Genomic DNA, 17,001 nt, shown 5'->3' on the forward strand with positions numbered 1-17,001 from the left:
ATTACTCCCGGTGCCTCGTGTTAGTGAGGGCAGGGTTTCAGGGATCATTGGAACCTTTTCTGGTGCAGGGCCAACCTGTACAAGAAGGACATGTTGCACCTTAACTGGAAGGGAACCAATATCCTGGCCAGGAGGTTCCCCAGAGCTGCTCAGGTTTAAACTAGTTTGGCAGGGGGCTGGGAACCAAAGCACCAGGTCAGAAAGTGGAGGGGTTGAGAGGAAGGAAGGTGTCATGTCCAGTAAGTCTGTAAGGAAGGATGGGCAGGGATTTTCAGAAGGCCTTTGACAAGGTGCCGCACATGAGGCTGTTAAACAAGGTGGGAGCCCATGATATTACAGGAAAGGTACCAGTATGGATAGAAGATTGACTGACTGGCAGAAGGCAAAGCGTGGGAATAAAAGGGGCCTTTTCTGGTTGGCTGCCATTGACTAGTGGTGTTCCTCAGGTCGGTGTTTGGTCCACTACTTTTCACGTTCTATGTTAATAATCAGGATGATGGAATTGATGGCTTTGTGGCCAAATTTGCAGATGATACAAAGGCAGGTAGTGTTGAGGAAGCAGGGAGTCTGCAGAAGGACTTGGACAGGTTGGGAGAATGGGCAAAGAATTGGCAGATGGAACACAGTGTAGGAACGTGTTTGGTCAAGCACTTTGGTGCACTAAGGCGTAGACTATTTTCTAAATGGGGAGAAAACTCAGAAATCAGGGGTGCAAAGGGTCTTGGGAGTCCTGGTGCAGGATTCCCTAAAGGTTAACTTGCAGGTTAAATCAGAAGTAAGGAAGGCAAATGCAGTGTCAGTATTCTTTTCGAGAGGACAAGAATATAAAAGCAAGGGTGTAATGCTGAGGCTTTATAAGGTGTTGGGCAGACCACATTTGGATGATTGTGAGCAGTTTTGGGACCCATATCTAAGGAAGGATGTGCTGGCATTGGAGAGGGTGCAGAGGAGGTTTATGAGAATGATCCCAAGGAATGAAAGGGTTAATGTATGAGGAGCAATTGATGGCTCTGGGCCTGTACTTGCTGGAGTTTAGAAGGATGAAGGGGGATCTCATTGAAACCTGCAGGTGATTGAAAGGCCTGGATAGCTTGGATGTGGAGAGGATGTTTCCAGTAGTGGGAGAGTCCAGGACCAGAGGGCACAGCCTCAGAATAGAAGGAAATCCCTTTAGAACAGAGATGAGGAGGGATTTCTTTAGCTGGTAAGTGGAGGTTGATTGGTTCTTGATTAGTAAAGACATCAAAGGTTACAGGGAGGAGGCAGCAGAATGGGGCTGAGAGGGAAAAATCAATCATCAAATGGTGGAGCAGACTCGATGGGCTGAATGGCTGGATTCAGCTCCTCTGTCTCACGGTCTTCTGGTCCAATAGACACGATGGGACGGACGGGTTGAAGTGTGTTTATTTTAATTCCAGAAGTGTTAACGGTAAGAGTGAACTCAGAGCATGGATCAGTGCATAGAACTATGACGTTGTGGCCATAACAGAGATTTGGGACAGAAATCTTTGGAATTCTCTCCCCCAGAGAGCTGTGGAGGCCGAGTCACTGAATGTGTTCAAGGCCGAGACAGACAGAGTTTTGGTCTGGAGGGGAGTCGGGGGTTGTGGGGAACAGGCAGGAAAGTGGAGCTGAGGCCAAGGTCAGACCAGCCCTGATCTCAGTGAGTGGGAACAGGCTGGAGGGGCTGAATGGTCTCCTCCTGCTCCTATTTCCCATGTTCTGATGTTCTCTTCCCTTCAATGGGAACCGGTTAACCCTGGGATGGAGGAGAGAAGATTTCTCAGCCAGACGTTGCTGGGTGAGATTATTGGGAACGTTATATTATTGTAAGAGTGAGTCAGGAACTATATTGCTGGGTGTGAGTGTGCTGTGTGTACGTGTACTGTGTCACTCACTGGGGCACTACATTCTGTGTAATGAACACACGGGATCGCTCAGCAAAGCACAACATGAAGGTTGAGGAATAAACACCTTGCTGAGCTCAGACCTCAGTCTGGGGAATTAACAAGCAGTGCTCTGGGAAACAGACAGAACAACTGGGATCCCTGAACTTGACAGACCAGGCCTTTGACCTGGGGATACAGTGAGATCTGTTCAACTGTGACCCACAGATACAGACCATTCGGCCCATCCACACCAACTCCTCCTATGCCATCAGTCTGTCCCTCCAATCCCCCCTCCCTGTGTGATCGACTTCTCCAGCCTCAAAGCCACGAGATTCCTCGTTGACAGTTTGATCCTTCACGGCCCCTGGCCCAGTTTCCGGGATGTGGTGGGAGTGTCCTCCAGCCTGGCACTGCCTCAGCCCCACTACACTGGGACCGTGAGCCCCAGCTCTGGACACTGGCAGTCAGTGGGGTTCAGTAAACAGGGGAACACACAGGATCTGCCCTCACCCATTAATTAGGGGTGTTTCAGGAACTGGTGAAACCCGGGCCCCTCCGCGGCAGTCTCACTCACCGTACACCTCCAGTCGCACTGTCGTTTTATTCTCAGCTCCTGAACTCGCTGTAACAGTCACCTCATAATCCCCAGCGTCCTCTCTGTAGATCACAGATTTCCAGACTGAAGTCCCCGCGATGAAGAGTTACCTGTTGCTTGTACTGCTCAGAACCGAACTATGAAATGTCCCCCTTTGAGTATTCCACTATCCTGGTTCTGGGTGATGTCCGTCTCCACACAACCTGAGCAACGTCCAGTCCGACCTGGATCCCGGGAGGTAAGGAGACCGAGTGTTCCTGAGTTCCATTCACAGTGGGAGGGGAAGCCCCAGTCCCAGCTGAGGAGACAAGAGGAGGCAGTCAGCAGGTGAGCTCTGTGACTGGAGGAGTCGTCGGAGCTGGGAGAATCACAGACACAGGTGCAGGCCATGCGGCCCATCGTCTGGCTCCCGGCCCTGTGAGGGACCCGGCCCACAGTTCCTACATCACACAGTGAGCCCACGGGGAGAACAGAGTAAAGACTCTCTGCACCCGGCCCTGAGGAAGGAAGTTGCAGCCTGCAGCCCGATATCGATGGACGGGTCAGGGGGGGCACAGACACGGCAAATGGGACCCAGTCCGCAGAAGGGGGGTGGGGTGTTTGGGGAGGGTGAACACAGTAACAGAACACGGGTTAAATTGGAGGGTGTGAGTGGTGTGGGGGGGACAGAGGGACCTGGGAACAGGTCAGGTGGGTGAGGGAGTGAAGAGGCAGTCGGGATCCCTGCCTTTGTTGGTTGGGACCCAGGGTCTGTGAACGGGGGAGCTGGACAGGTCTGGGGTAGGGGGTGTCACACCAGAGGGGGGAGAGGGGAGTTACCAGGATGGGGCAGGGCTGAGAAGGTTCGGTGAGGAGATGGGTCAGACTGAGGGGGTTCCCTGGAACAGAGGCTGAGGGCAGATTTAATCAGGATGTGAAGGGACGAGGGGCCCAGACAGGGAACAGGAAAGAGCTCTGGCCCTGGGCAGAGGGGCGATACCAGGAGGCCCAGAGTTAAAGGAACGGGAGGTCGGGAATGTTCCCCAGAGGGAGGTGGGTGAGTCAGGCCCTCTCTACACTGTTCCGTCACCCATTCCCAGGGCTTGGAGAGCAGGAATCTCTTTGTGACCCTCCCCCTACTACCCTGAGATATGTTCCTCTTGGTGGGTCAGTGGTGCGTGGACTCCCTGCCGGAGGAGCTGAGACCATTTGCGTGGAGCACCCTGCGCCTCTTCTACCTGGGTGTCTGCATGAGGTCCACTGAGGAAACCTGGCCGGCGAACTGGCAGGACTGAGAGACGGAAGTTGTTGCCCGGCTGGGACGCTGGTCAGGTCATTTTAGAGTAATTCCTTACCAGGACAGGGAGCTGGTCATAAACCAACTGGTGGCCTCCATGTTGTGGCACCGGTTGGTCACTCGGGTCCTGCCCTCTGTCATTGTCACCATGACCCAGAGGAAGTTGGTCGACTTCTTCTGTGGCAACAGGAAACACTGGGTTTCTGCTGCAGACCTGAGTCTCCCGATTGAGGAGGGCGGTCAGTCGCTGGTGTGTGCACGTACCCAGCTGGGGGCTCTCTGCCTCAGGACCCTGCAGAGATACTTGTACACTGAGCACCCTGCAACATGGCATGTGCTGGCGATACACTTTTTCTGTCGGGGCGTTGCCTTCAGGAGGACACGCGGTTCCCAATGGTGAACATCAGCCGTGCTGCTCTGTGGGAGCTGTGCAGTTTTTATTGGGAGCTATTCCGAGTCTGGGACAGGGTCACCTCTGGTCAGAGCGCTCCTCCACCAGCAGAGAACGGTGGTTTGGCTGTGAGAGGGGCCGGTCCCCATCCTGTTGCATTCTCTCCCCACCACCCCACCACCTCTCTCGTTCTCTTGCTCACCCACTCCTCTCACTCTCTCTCTCTTTTTTCTCTCTCTTTCTGTCTTTCTCTCTGTCTCTTTTTCTCTCTGTCTTTCTGTTTCTTTCTCTGTCTCTCCTTCTATCCCTCTTGCTCTCTCTTCTCTCTCTCTTTCCCTGATTCACACCTTTCTCTCTCTCTCTGTCTCTCTCACTCTCTATGTTTCTCTGTCTCCATCTCTCTATCTCTGCCTCTCTATCTCTGCCTCTCTATCTCTCCATCTTGCTCTCTTTCTCTCTCTTTCCTTGATTCTCTTATTTTCTTTTCTCTCTCTCGTTCTTTCTGTCTTTCTCTTTCTCCTTGTCTCTCTTTTTCTCTCTCACTCTTTCTCTCTGTCTCACTCTCTCTCCCTCCCTCTGTTTTTTATCTCTCTCTCATTTCTGTCTCTGTCTCTCTCTCTTTCATTCTGTCTCTCGTTTTCTCTCTTTTTCTTGCTCTCTCTTTTCCTCTCTTATTCTCTCTCTCTTTTGCTTTCTTTCTCTCTCTCACCATCTTTTTCTCTCCCTCTCTCTTTCTCTCTCTCTCTTCTACGTTGGTTCTTGGTCTCCTTTTCTCTCTCTTTGTCTCTCTTTCTTTCTCTCTCTGTCTGACTCTTTCTCTTCATCTTTCCTTGCATCTCTCTCTCTCTTCATTTTCCCTCTCACTCTCTCTTTCTCTCCTCTTTCTCTCTCTTTCTATCTTGTTCTGTCAGTCTCTCTCTCTGTCTCTTTCTGTCTCCCTTTCTCTGTCTTTCTCTCTCTCTTTCTCTATCCTTGTCTCTTTCTCTCTCCCTTTTCTCTCTCTCTTTCTCCCTCTTTCTAGCTCTGTTTCTCTTCCTCCCTCTTTCTCTTTTTCTCTTTCTATCTCTCTTTCTCTCTCCTTCTCTCTCCATCTGTCTCTTGTGTCTCTTTCTTTCTCTCTATGTTTGTCTCTCTTTTTCTCTCTCTTTCTCACTGTATCTCTCTATATCTCACCCACTGTCTCTATCTCTCCTTCTCTCTCTCTTTTTATTCCTCTGTCTCTGAAGGAAAGTTTCCCGGCTTCCTGCGTAACCCTTTATTCACCTGTCCTGTTCCCTTTAGGGAACACTCCAAGCTTCCCCTGTCTCTCCACACCACTCGCACCCTCCCACTTATTGTGGACTCCCCGTCTGCATCACCTCCCCAGATACATCACCTCACACTTACGAGGATTAAACCAGGATGTGATGGTGCTGGAGAGGGGGCAGAGGAGAGTCACCAGGAGGTTGCTGAGGACGGAGCGTTTCAGTGAGGAGAGACTGGAGAGGTTGGGTCTGTTTTCCCCGTAGCAGAGGAGGTGAAGTGGGGACATGATTGGGGTATATAAAATTACGTGGGGTATAGATCGGGCAGGCTGCAGGAAACCTTTCGCATACCAGAGGCAGATTAAACGAGAGGGCACAGATTCAGGGTGAAGGGGAAGGGATTTAGAGGGGACCTGAGGGGACCTTTCTCACCTGGAGAGCGGTGTGTATCAGGAACACACTGCCGGGGACGGTGGGGGAAGCAGAGTCACTGACAACACTTAACAAGTGTCCAGACGAGCTCTCGAATCCCCCAGACATAGACGGCTACAGGACAGGTTCTGGGAGATGGGATCAGTACGGATGGGTGCCCCCTGGTCAGTGCGGACGTGATGGGCCAAATGGCCTGTCTCCATGCTGTACAGCTCTGTGGCTCTAAACTGCATTTGCTGCCCAACCTGTTGATCCCTCACACGGACACACAGATCAGGTCACTCCCTTCCTCCCGGCTGATCCGACTGTATCCTCAGCTCCACATTCCCGTCCACACCCCCCACCGTGACCTGTCACTTCCTCACGTCAATGATCTCTCTCCCTCTGCCTTAAAATGATCAAAGACCCTGCCTCCAGCGCCCTTTGAGGAAGAGAGTTCCAAAGACTCTCCACCTCGGACAGAAATGATTTCACCTCATCCCTGTTTAAATGGGCTGCCCCTTCTTTTCACACGGTGACCCCTTGTTCTCGATCTCCCGCGGGGGGAACATCCTCCCCACACCCACCCTGTCAGCTCCCTCAGGGTCCCACACCTTTCACTTCAGTCCCTCCTCACCCTTCCAAACTGCCGCAGATCCAACCTTTCCCCACAAACAGCCCACCTGTTCCAGGTCTCAGCCTGGTGAACCTTCTCTCAACCAGTTCCAGCCCATTGACACCTTCCCTTCATCAAGGAGACGGATGCTGCCCACTGTACTCCAGGGCGTCCCTGCAGTCTGGGGCTCTCCTTCTCACTGCCGTCCACACGGACAATGTTTGTACCACCTGCAAGGCTTCTTCACCCTGCCCCCTACATTTAGCTCCAACTCGTTACTGTCTGCAACACAGAGTGAGCAACGGGGCACTGACCCTGTGGGTCCCACTGGTAACAGCTCCAGTCACATCAACACCCGTCACCCATTCCCCTTTCCTCCCTCCCTCTGAGCCCATTTTGGATCCAATCTATTTCTCTCCTTTGGGTCCCGAGCGCTGTTACTGTCTGAACCAGCCCCTCCCACTTCCTGCCACTGTTTGAGGCCACGAGTTGGGTCTGAATCCCCAGAGCCCCTGTGGGGGTGGGGAGCTGGTGTCAGGGTGCGGGGAGCTGGTTCTCACAGGGTGAGGGAAACACGGCATGAAATGGTGGCAGGAAGTGAGAGCAGGAAGTGGAGGGATGAGTGAAGCAGAGTAACATTGCACTCGGGACACAACACAGGTCTTTTAAATATATTACATATATAGATGGGGGGGGGGTGTGAGTGGAGGAGGTCAGGTTCTGTGTCGGGGGAGGACTGACACAGAGCCAGGATGTGACCCCAATGTACTGACGGACCACCGCAGGCACAGAACCCCCGGACGGGACCCACACACACTGATCGTTCTACAGCCGGAGTCGCTCACCACAGTCTGACCTTACCCGTACAAATGGCAAAAACGTAGGCACAGAACAGATAGGAGTCACTCCTGGAGGGGAAACGCTGCATCTTGAAACTTCGATGGGACTCTGAAGGCGCACAGACGTCGAAGCGGCTGTTTGTGTTTCTACCGGTCGGTGAACTGAAGGCGCAGGAACTGACGTCCGGCCAACCCCGCCCAACGCTCAGTAACACGGAGAACCTCTCCCAGTCTCCCCGTCACACTCGATCCTTCTCTCTCTCTCTTTTTCACTCTCTCTTTGTCGCTCTCACTCTCTCTCTAACTCTCTATCGCTCTCTCTGCCCCCCCGTCACTCCTATCTCTTTCACTTTCTCTCTTCTGTCTCTCTTTCTCTCTCTCCCTCTCTTTCTCTCTGTCTCTCTCTTTCTCTGTCTCTCTTCCTGTCTCTTTCCCTGATTCACTCTCTTTCTTTCACTGTCCCTTTCTCTTTTTATCTTTCTCTCTCACTCACTCTCGCTCTGCCTCTTGCTCTCTGTGTCTCTCTCTTTCTTTCTGTCCCTCTGTCTTTCTTGCTGATTCTTTCTCTTTCTCTCTCTCTCTTTCTGTGTCTCTTTTCTCTATCTCTCTCTGTCTTTCTATCTCTCTCCCTCTATCTGTCTCTCTCTTTCCTTCTCTGTCTCTCTCACTCTTTCTCTTTCTGTCTGTCTGTCTGTCTCTATTTCTGTCTCTCTCTTTCCCTCTCTTTCATTCTCTTTCTCTCTGTCTCTTTTTCTCTCTCTCATTCTTTCTTTCCCTCTCGCTGTCTCCCTCTCACTCCCTCTTCCTCTCCTTCCCTTTCTATCTCTCTCTGTTGCGCTCTCTCTGTCTCACTGTCTCTCATTCTCTCTCTGTCGCTGACTCCCTCTCTCTCTGTTTCTCTCTCTCACTCTCTATTTCTCCTTCTTTCTCTTCCTCTCTTTCTTCCTATCTCTTTCTCTTTCTGTGTTTTTCTCTCTCTACCTATCTCTCTCTTTCTCTCTCTGTTCCCCTGTCTCTCTCTTTCTCTCCCTTTCTAAATCTCTCTGTTGCTCTCTCTCTTCCTCTCTGTCTCATCTCTGACTCTCTGTTTCTCTCTCACTCTCTTTCTTCCTATCTCTTTCTGTCTCGTCTCTATATCTCTCTCTCTCTGCCTTTCTCTTTCACTCTCTCTCTTTCTCTATTGTCTCTCTGCCCTCTGTCTCTCTCTCTCTCCGTTTCACTTTCTCTCTTTCCCTCATTCTCTCTTTTTCTGTCTCTTTCTCTCATTCTCTCTTTTTCTGTCTCTTTCTCTAGCTCTTTTTCCCTCTCTTTCTCTCTCTGTCTCTTTCTTTATCTCCTTCTCTCTGAATCTCTTTTTCTCTCTCTCTGTCTCTCCTTCTCCCTGTCTGTGTCTCGGTCACTCTTTTTCGCTCTTTTTCTCTGTCTCTCTCTTTCACTCGCAATCTCTCTCTTCTCTGTATTTCTGTTTCTCTTTCTCTCTCTCTCTCTCTTTCTGTCTCTGGAGATGGATACGACCGGTTCACGGGTTAGGGTCCTGAACTGGGGCAGAGCAAATTTTGGAGCCATCAGGCAGGATCTTGCAGTGGTTGATTGGACGAGATTGTTCGCAAGGAACAGAGCGTCTGCAATGTGGGAGGGCTTTAGAGGTAGGATATCAGGACTTCAGGACTTGGATGTTCCCGTTAGGGTGAAGGACAGGGCTGGTAGGTTGCAGGAATCCTGGTTGACAAGAAACATTGAGGCTCTGGTTAACAAGAAGAGGGAGGCATCCACTGTGTATCAGCAATTGGAACCTTGTGAATCTCTTGATGACTGCAAGAAGTGTAGGAGTGCACTTAAGAGAGAAGATCGGAGGGCAAAAAAAGGGACAGGAGAAGGATCTGGCAGGCAAGGCGAGGCAAAATCCCAAGAGATTCTATAGGTATATTAAGAGGAAAAGGGTGGTTAGGAAGAGAACAGGTCCCCTTAAAGATCAGCATGGCCGTCTGTGTGTGGAAGCAGAGGAAATGGACGAGATTTTTAATGAACATTTCTCTTCAGTTTTCACTGTGGAGAAAACAATGGAAGCTCAGGAAATGGGGGATATGAGTGGTGTTGTCATTGAACCACATACAAATTAGCAGGGAGGAGGTACTGGAGCCCTTAAAGTGCATTAAGGTGAATGAAACCCCAGGGCCTGACCTGGTGCATTCTCGGACCTTGTGGGAAGCTGAAGAAGAGATTGCGGAGGTCCTTGCGGAGATTTCTGCTTCATCTCTGGCCACAGGTGAGGTTCTGGAGGACTGGAGTAATGTGGTGCCATTCTATAAAAAGTGAGCAAAAACAAGCCAGGAAACTACAGGGGGGTGAGTCTGACATCGGTGGTGGGTAAATTGCTGGAGGCGATTCTGAGGGACAGGATCTACCAACATACGGAGAGACAGGGTCTGATTTGGGAGAATTAGCACGGCTTTGTGCATGGGAAGTCGTGTCTGAGAAATCTCTTGGAGTTCTTTGAGGTGATAACCAAGAGGGTAGATGAGGGTTGGGCAGTGGATGTTGTCTGTATGGAGTTTAGCAAGGCCTTTGACAAGGTCGCTGATGGCAGGTTAGTCTGGAAGGTTAGATCGCATGGGACCCGTGGAGGTAGCAGACTGATTCAGAATTGGCTCAGTGATAAAAGGAGAGGGGAATGGTCGAGGGTTGTTTCTCAGACTGGAGGCCTGTGTCTAGTGATGTGCCACAGAGGTCGGTGTCGGGACCTTTATTGTTTGTAATTTATATAAACGATTTGGATGTGAATGTACAAGGCACGGTTAGTAAGTTTGCAGATGATACTAAAGTAGGTGGTGTTGTAGACAGTGTAGAAGGTTATGAAAAATTACAGGGAGATTTTGATCAGCTGGGTATGCGGACTGAGGATTAGCAAATGGCTTTCAATCCAGATAATTGTGAGGTATTGACTTTTGGGAGATCAAATCAGAGTCGGGCTTGTACACTGAATGGATGGGCCCTGGGAAGTGTTTTGGAACAGAGGGACCTGGGAACGCAAGTCCACAGTTCGCTGAAAGTGGCGTCACAGGTAGACAGGGTGGTGAAGAAGGCATTTGGCATTCTGGCCTTCATCAGTCAGGGCACTAAGTACAGGAGTTGGGAAGTTATGTTGCAGTTATATGGGACATTGGTGAGGCTGCACTTGGAGTATTGTGAGCAGTTTTGGTCACCCTGTCGGAGGAAAGACGTTATCTAGATTTGAAAGAATACATAACAGATTTACCAGGGTGTTGCCTGGTCTTGGGGGCCTGAGTTACAAGGAGAGGTTGTGTAGCCTGGGACTTTATTCCCTGGAATATCAGAGATTGAGGGGTGACCTGATGCATCATGAGGTGCCTCGACAGAATGAAAGCACATAGTCTTTTTCCCCGGGGAGGCGGGTGGTAAAAACAAGAGGCCACAGGTTTAAGATCAGAGGCGAGAGGTTTAAAAGGGACATCAGGGGCAGCTTCTTCACACAAAGGGTGGTGCGTATTTGGAATAAGCTGCCAGAAATAGTGGTTGAGGTGGGCACATTAGCAACATTGAAAACCCATGTAGATAAGTACATGGACAGCAGAGGTTTCGAGGGCTATGGGCCAAACATAGGCAGATGGGACTAGCTCGCTGGGCCACATAGTCGACATGGACAAGTTAGGCTGCAGGCCCTGTTTCCATGCTGTATGACTCTATGTGTTAGAGGGACAGACAGGAGATTCTGTGGCCACAAAAGAGATGCCAGGATGATGCGTTGCCTCCTGGGTGCCAGGGTTGAGGAAGTCTTGAAGTGCCTGCAGAACATTCTCAAGGGGGAGAGTGAGTAGCCAGAGGTCATGGTGCATGTTGGTACCAATGACACAGGTAGAAAGGGAGATGAGGTCCTGCGCAGTGAGTTTAGGGAGTTAGGAAAGAGGCTGAAAAGCAGGACCTCGAAGGTAGTGATCTCTGGATTACTCCCGGTGCCTCGTGTTAGTGAGGGCAGGGTTTCAGGGATCATTGGAACCTTTTCTGGTGCAGGGCCAACTTGTACAAGGACATGTCGCACCTTAACTGGAAGGGAACCAATATCCTGGCCAGGAGGTTCCCCAGAGCTGCTCAGGAGAGTTTAAACTAGTTTGGCAGGGGGCTGGGAACCAGAGCACCAGGTCAGAAAGTGGAGGGGTTGAGAGGAAGGAAGGTGTCATGTCCAGTAAGTCTGTAAGGAAGGATGGGCAGGGATTTTCAGAAGGCCTTTGACAAGGTGCCACACATGAGGCTGTTAAACAAGGTGGGAGCCCATGATATTACAGGAAAGGTACCAGTATGGATAGAAGATTGACTGACTGGTAGAAGGCAAAGCGTGGGAATAAAGGGGGCCTTTACTGGTTGGCTGCCATTGACTAGTGGTGTTCCTCAGGTCGGTGTTTGGTCCACTACTTTTCACGTTCTATGTTAATAATCAGGATGATGGAATTGATGGCTTTGTGGGCAAATTTGCAGATGATATAAAGGCAGGTAGTGTTGAGGAAGCAGGGAGTCTGCAGAAGGACTTGGACAGGTTGGGAGAATGGGCAAAGAATTGGCAGATGGAACACAGTGTAGGAACGTGTTTGGTCAAGCACTTTGGTGCACTAAGGTGTAGACTATTTTCTAAATGGGGAGAAAACTCAGAAATCAGGGGTGCAGGATTCCCTAAAGGTTAACTTGCAGGTTGAATCAGAAGTAAGGAAGGCAAATGCAATGTCAGCATTCATTTCGAGAGGACAAGAATATAAAAGCAAGGGTGTAATGCTGAGGCTTTATAAGGTGTTGGTCAGACCATATTTGGATGATTGTGAGCAGTTTTGGGACCCATATCTAAGGAAGGATGTGCTGGCGTTGGAGAGGGTGCAGAGGAGGTTTATGAGAATGATCCCAGGAATGAAAAGGTTAATGTATGAGGAGCATTTGATGGCTCTGGGCCTGTACTTGCTGGAGTTTAGAAGGATGAAGGGGGATCTCATTGAAACCTGCAGGTGATTGAAAGGCCTGGATAGATTGGATGTGGAGAGCATGTTTCCAGTAGTGGGAGAGTCCAGGACCAGAGGGCACAGCCTCAGAATAGAAGGAAATCCCTTTAGATCAGAGATGAGGAGGGATTTCTTTAGCCGGTAAGTGGAGGTTGATTGGTTCTTGATTAGTAAAGACATCAAAGGTTACAGGGAGGAGGCAGCAGAATCAGGCTGAGAGGGAAAAATCAATCATCAAATGGTGGAGCAGACTCGATGGGCTGAATGGCCGGATTCAGCTCCTCTGTCTCATGGTCTTCTGGTCCAATAGACACGATGGGACGGACAGGTTGAAGTGTGTTTATTTTAATTCCAGAAGTGTTAACGGTAAGAGTGAACTCAGAGCATGGATCAGTGCATAGAACTATGACGTTGTGGCCATAACAGAGATTTGGGACAGAAATCTTTGGAATTCTCTCCCCCAGAGAGCTGTGGAGGCCGAGTCACTGAATGTGTTCAAGGCCGAGACAGACAGAGTTTTGATCTGGAGGGGAGTCGGGGGTTGTGGGGAACAGGCAGGAAAGTGGAGCTGAGGCCAAGGTCAGACCAGCCCTGATCTCAGTGAGTGGGAACAGGCTGGAGGGGCTGAATGGTCTCCTCCTGCTCCTATTTCCCATGTTCTGATGTTCTCTTGCCTTCAATGGGAACCGGTTAACCCTGGGATGGAGGAGAGAAGATTTCTCAGCCAGACGTTGCTGGGTGAGATTATTGGGAACATTATATTATTGTAAAAGTGAGTCAGGAACTATATTGCTGGGTGTGAGTGTGCTGTGTGTACGTGTACTGTGTCACTCACTGGGAAACTACATTCTGTGTAATGAACACACAGGGGATCACTCAGCAAAGCACAGCACGAAGGCTGAGGAATAAACACCTTGCTGAGCTCAGACCTCAGTCTGGGGAATTAACAAGCAGTGCTCTGGGAAACAGACGGAACGACTGGGATCCCTGAACATGACAGAACAGGACTTTGACCTGGAATACAGTGGGATCTGTTCAACTCTGACCCACAGATACAGACTTTTTGGCCCATCCACACCAATCCCTCCCATCCCATCGGACTATCCCTCCGCCTATCCCTCCGGTCCCCCCACCCTGTGTCCTCAGCTGCTCCAGTCTCAGAGCCACTAGGTTCCCCAATGACGGTTTGATACTTCACGGCCCCTGGCCCAGTCTCCAGGGATGTGGTTGGCGTGTCCCCCAGCCTGGCACTGCCTCAGCCCCACTACACTGGGACCGTGGCTCCCAGCTCTGGACACTGGCAGTCAGTGGGGTTCAGTAAACAGGGGAATGCACAGGATCTGCCCTCACCCATTAATTAGGGGTGTTTCAGGAACCAGTGAAACCTGGGCCCCTCTGCAGCAGTCTCACTCACCGAACACCTCCAGTCGGACTGTCGCCTGAGTCTGTGCTCCTGAACTCGTTGTAACAGTCACCTCATAATCACCAGCGTCCTGTCTCCGCAGATCACTGATTTCCAGACTGATGTCCCCGGGATGAAGAGTTACCCGTCGCTTGTACTCCTCAGAACCGAAGTATTCAATGTGCTCCTTCGAGTACTTCACTATCCTGGTTCTGGGTGATGTCCGACTCCACTCAACCTCAGCAACGTCCGGTCTGACTGGGATCCCGGTAGGGAACGAGACCGAGTGTCCCAGAGCTCCGTTCACAGTGAGAGGGGGAGCTCCGTTCACAGTGGGAGGGGGAGCCCCAGTCCCAGCTGAGGAGACAAGAGGAGGCAGTCAGCAGGTGAGCTCAGTGACTGGAGGAGGAATCGGAGCTGGGAGAATCACAGACACAGGAGCAGGCCATGCGGCCCATCGTCTGGCTCCCGGCCCTGTGAGGGACCCGGCCCACAGTTCCTACATCACACAGTGAGCCCACGGGGTGAACAGAGTGAAGACTCTCTGCATCCGGCCCTGAGGAAGGAAGTTGCAGCCTGCAGCCAGGCATCGATGGACGGGTCAGGGGGAGCACAGACTCGGCAAATGGGACCCAGTCCGCAGAAGGGGGGTGGGGTGTTTGCGGCGGGTGAACACAGTAACAGAACACGGGTTAAATTGCAGGGTGTGAGTGGTGTGGGGGGGACAGAGGGACCTGGGAACAGGTCAGGTGGGTGAGGGAGTGAAGAGGCAGTCGGGATCCCTGCCTTTGTTGGTTGGGACCCAGGGTCTGTGAACGGGGGAGCTGGACAGGTCTGGGGTAGGGGGTGTCACACCAGAGGGGGGAGAGGGGAGTTACCAGGATGGGGCAGGGCTGAGAAAGTTCGGTGAGGAGGTGGGTCAGACTGAGGGGGTTCCCTGGAACAGCGGCTGAGGGCAGATTTAATCAGGATGTGAAGGGACGAGGGGCCCAGACAGGGAACAGGAAAGAGCTTTGGCCCTGGGCAGAGGGGGCGATACCGGGAGGCCGAGAGTTAAAGGAACTCTCTCTCTCTCTCTCTTTCTGTCTCCCTTTCTCTGTCTCTGTCTCTTTCTCTATCCTTCTCTCTTTCTCTCTCTCTTTCTCTCTCTTTCTTGCTCTCTATCCCTGTTTCTCTTCCTCCCTTTCTTTCTCTTCTCTCTCTCTTTCTATCTCTCTTTCTCTCTCCCTCTCTCCTTCTCTCTCCATCTGTCTCTTGTGTCTCTTTCTTTCTCTCTGTGTTTGTCTCTCTTTTTCTCTCTCTTTCTCTCACTGTCTCTCTCTATATCTCACTCACTCTCTCTATATCTTCTCTCTCTCTTCTGTCTCTGAAGGGAAGTTTCCCAGGTTCCTGTGTAACCCTTTATTCACCTGTCCTGTTCCCTTTAGGGAACACTCCAAGCTTCCCCTGTCTCTCCAGAACACTCGCACCCTCCCATTTATTGTGGACTCCCTGTCTGTATCACCTCCCCAGATACATCACCTCACACTTCTGTGGATTAAACCAGGATGTGATGGTGCTGGAGAGGGGGCAGAGGAGAGTCACCAGGAGGTTGCCGAGGACGGAGCGTTTCAGTGAGGAGAGACTGGAGAGGTTGGGTCTGTTTTCCCCGTAGCAGAGGAGGTGAAGTGGGGACATGACTGGGGTATATAAAATTACGTGGGGTATAGATCGGGCAGGCTGCAGGAAACCTTTCGCATACCAGAGGCAGATTAAACGAGAGGGCACAGATTCAGGGTGAAGGGGAAGGGATTTAGAGGGGATCTGAGGGGTCCTTTCTCACCCGGAGAGCGATGTGTACCAGGAACACACTGCTGGGGACGGTGGGGGAAGCAGAGTCACTGACAACACTTAACAAGTGTCCAGACGAGCTCTCGAATCCCCCAGATATAGAAGGCTACAGGACAGGTTCTGGGAGATGGGATCAGTACGGATGGGTGCCCCCTGGTCAGTGCGGACGTGATGGGCCAAATGGCCTGTCTCCATGCTGTATAGTTCTGTGGCTCTAAACTGCATTTGCTGCCCAACCTGTTGATCCCTCACACGGACACACAGATCAGGTCACTCCCTTCCTCCCGGCTGATCCGACTGTAACCTCAGCTCCACATTCCCGTCCACACCCCCCACTGTGACCTGTCACTTCCTCACGTCAATGATCTCTCTCCCTCTGCCTTAAGATGATCAAAGACCCTGCCTCCAGCGCCCTTTGAGGAAGAGAGTTCCAAAGACTCTCCACCTCGGACAGAAATGATTTCACCTCATCCCTGTTTAAATGGGCTGCCCCTTCTTTTCACACAGTGACCCCTTGTTCTCGATCTCCCGCGGGGGGAACATCCTCCCCACACCCACCCTGTCAGCTCCCTCAGGGTCCCACACCTTTGACTTCAGTCCCTCCTCACTCTTCCTAACTGCCGCAGATCCAACCTTTCCCCACAAACATCCCACCTGTTCCAGGTCTCAGCCTGGTGAACCTTCTCTCAACCAGTTCCAGCCCATTGACACCTTCCCTTCATCAAGGAGACGGATGCTGCCCACTGTACTCCAGGGTGTCCCTGCAGTCTGGAGCTCTCCTCCTCACTGCCGTCCACACGGACAATGTTTGTACCACCTGCAAGGCTTCTTCACCCTGCCCCCTACATTTAGCTCCAACTCGTTACTGTCCACAACAGAGTGAGCGACGGGGTACTGACCCTGTGGGTCCCACTGGTAACAGCTCCAGTCACATCAACACCCGTCACCCATTCCCCTCTCCTCCCTCCCTCTGAGCCCATTTTGGATCCAATCTATTGCTCTCCCTCGGGTCCCGAGCGCTGTTACTGTCTGAACCAGCCCCTCCCACTTCCTACCACTGTTTGAGGCCAGGAGTTGGGTCTGAATCCCCAGAGCCCCTGTGGGGGTGGGGAGCTGGTTCTCACAGGGTGAGGGAAACGGCATGAAATGGTGGCAGGAAGTTAGAGCAGGAAGTGGAGGGATGAGTGAAGCAGAGTAACGTTGCACTTGGGACACAACACAGGTCTTGTAAATATATTACATATATAGATGGGGAGGGGGGTGTGAGTGGAGGAGGTCAGGTTCTGTGTCGGGGGAGGACTGACACAGAGCCAGGATGTGACCCCAATGTACTGATGGACCACCGCAGACACAGAACCCCCGGACGGGCCTCACACACACTGATCGTTCTACAGCCGGAGTCGCTCACCACAGTCTGACCTTACCCGTACAAATGGCAAAAACATAGGCACAGAACAGATAGGAGTCACTCCTGGAGGGGAAATGATTCATCTTGAAACTTCGATAGG

The 17,001-nt window shown here is 51.5% G+C and overlaps 1 protein-coding gene across 2 annotated transcripts in view; it reads left to right on the plus strand.

Moving 5' to 3' along the window:
- Positions 1–17,001, plus strand: part of LOC127580904 (SLAM family member 5-like) — a 665,368-nt gene that overhangs the window by 115,506 nt on the left and 532,861 nt on the right. The window lies entirely within an intron of this gene.

This window comes from Pristis pectinata, chromosome 20 (genome assembly GCF_009764475.1).
Source record: "Pristis pectinata isolate sPriPec2 chromosome 20, sPriPec2.1.pri, whole genome shotgun sequence".
Classification (NCBI taxonomy): domain Eukaryota; kingdom Metazoa; phylum Chordata; class Chondrichthyes; order Rhinopristiformes; family Pristidae; genus Pristis; species Pristis pectinata.